We start from the raw sequence: 3038 nt of genomic DNA, 5'->3' as shown, positions 1-3038 counted from the left end.
GAGTACCACAATAGGACGAAACGGCCGTCTAGCTTCAATAAACTAACGCTTTCAACTATGAAGAAGAATATCGTTTTTCTTTTTTTTCCCTTACAAATACTTTTACTTTCTAATTTTTCTTTAAGTTAATCAAACGTGAAAATTTACCTTATAACCTAAATTTACTTCTTTATTAAACAGTATTATGTTTAACTGTTAACAGGTAGAAATAATAAACTTTTCAACAGGAATATACAATTTTCATATATTTTGATTCGTTGATTCATTGATAATATAATGATACTTGGATTATTTATGTCAATTATTATTAAGATGTTACAAAATTGTTAAGGACAATAATGTTCATGCAATGAATTCAATTTATATAGTTGAGGTCATGAATCAATTGAAGCTAGACTACCATGAAAAACCTGGAAGCACTGGATGGCCGTTTCGTCTCATCGTGGGACTCCTCAACAGTGCGCATCCACAATCCCGCCTCACGAGGATCGAACTCAGGACCTATCGGTATCGATATATTTAAGGTAAAATTGAACTTTAACTGTAAAATAAGAAACTTTATATTATTTATTTGTGTATTAAACAATTCACTTTATTTATATATGTAATTTTATGAATCAATATTGATAGAATTTACGAAATGTTATATAATCTTAAGTTACAATGTTTTTCTTCTAGTTAAGTACTACACTTCAAAAGATACATACATAGAGATTTGAGTGTTTACTTAAGAAATGTCATTTATAAGATGTGTCTCTCAATTTCGTTAGACATTAACACAGTTGGATGCCGGCCAGTCCAATGGTCTAGAGGTTAAGCGCTCGAGTGCGAAACTGATGGGTCCTGGGTTCGAATCTCGTAAGGCGGGGTTGTGGATGCCCACTGTTGAGGAGTCCCACAATAGGACGAAACTGCCGTCCAGTGCTTCCAGATTTTCCATGGTGATCTAGCTTCAATTGATTCATGACTTCAGCTATTAAAATTACTATATTATCCACAAAACCCCTTCTGACAATATAAGAATAACTTCGAAATAATTGACTTATGATTGATTATTTTTAGTAGTTATAATAATAATGATTCTGATCATTTTATCTGTGATTCACTTAAATGCCTTAAGTTTTTCATGCTTTGATGATATTTGAAACAATTATCTCTGTAATGTAATATTCTTTGAAGTTTTGTACATTGTTTTCGTACAGTTCAATCCTGTGGCGCAACAACACTGGTACCAAGCACCCTAGACCATTCGCACCATCCATATACACATTTACATCACATGTGTAATCACTCCGATCAGTGATCGAGTAAATCAAATATGCACAGCATGAGCTGGCCAAAGTTGACCTATTCCGCTTACACGACAGTAGAACTCATTGCTGTTAGCAATGGCGACATGCCCTACAACGTTTCAATGAAAATGGCCCTTGAGAACACTGAAAAGCAACCACCAGTATGAATAAAATCGGTTAACCAGCAAATCAACTTTCCACATGAACAGTCAATGGCAAACCTCCAGTCTCACATAAGACCTTCAACTCTACATGGCAATATAGCTTATTTTAATAATCAAACTTAATTAAATAGAAATAGGTTTACAATTATAAATAATTTTTAATAAATTTCATAATTTATTGATAATGGAATTGAATTACTTGTTCATATTATTTCCTAAGAAATCGTTATTTGAAAGTTAAAATTATATCCGTACAGAAGCAAAGATTATTAGTAATGTTGTGAAATACGATTTTAAATATGAAGATTTATTACACACTTTTATTCCTTCTTAAAAATTTTAACAAACCAACAAAACTAATCGTAGAAGGTTGGTATAAAGTACATTCATTTCATTGATGCTCTTCATATCTTTAATCATATCTCATTGAAACTCAGATCCTAAGAACTACATGTTGTCAGTGATTCAGTCAGTCAATCAGCTACAACGTAGGACCAGGCACACATATGCATCGGTTCAAGTTATCATACCTCGTTAGCACAACAAGATGAACACCGAATTCATAGTAGTTAATTTAGTGGTGGTAATATATAAAAGAAAGATTGTATATAAGGAGATAATACAGGAAAAAAGACAGGTATGAAGCAATTTGAATCTCAAGGTTTAAGGAAAGATAAGGAGTGTATACACCTGCGCCATTGTGATCGATTCTGGGCCATTTCACCTAGAGCCTCCGACCATTGGTTACGATAGTCACACGGACCCCAACCAGGTAGTCTGCATCTGCCAATATGGCTAAGACTAGAAGTTAGTAACTTCAAGCACTGATGCCACGTTTTGGTTTGGCTGCCCCTAATTCTCTTCCAACTATCCCCAATACTTGTCCGCATAGCGCGTTGTGGTAATTGGTGTTCAGGCATACGTAACACGTGACCCAACCATCTCAGTCGATGAAGATTCTCAACCTCATCAACTGATTTACCATCATTCCCTGATACTCTGTGTCTAACCTCACTATTACTTACCCGGTGATCCCAGCAGATGCGAGCAATATTTCTAAAGGCATCTGTGGTCAAATACTAGTCAGTGATTCAAATACTGATCAATATTTTCGTAGTAAATATGATGTTATTGTGTCAAAATACCAATGAAAACGAGTATTATTAGGGGTTTTCCACTATATATATATATGCATTCATAAGGACAGCATTACAAATATCTTGACAACTTGATTATTAGAGTTGTCAATAGTTGTTACGTTACATAATTTTTTGCTTCTTACGTAACCTTTACTCATTTGATCATGATAATTAATTTTTAAGGTCACCTTATATAATTTATTGTATAAAATTCTTATGTTTCAAAACCAGCATTCATTCTCCTGTAATCCTCATTATCTGTACTGTCACATTATTAATCTAGAATTGATCACCCCGAAAAGTGATGCTCGAAATGTTTCTTTATATAATGTTATTTGATTAGCAGACCTGTACATTCAGCAATAATCGAACATTTTCATGGTTGTGATATGAAGAGTTAGTAATCATTTTCTAACTTATTTTGATTAAAAATAAAACGGAAA

The sequence above is a fragment of the Schistosoma mansoni genome, chromosome W (genome assembly GCF_000237925.1).
Source record: "Schistosoma mansoni strain Puerto Rico chromosome W, complete genome".
Classification (NCBI taxonomy): Eukaryota; Metazoa; Platyhelminthes; class Trematoda; order Strigeidida; family Schistosomatidae; genus Schistosoma; species Schistosoma mansoni.
Note: the sequence above shows the minus strand (reverse complement) of the source record.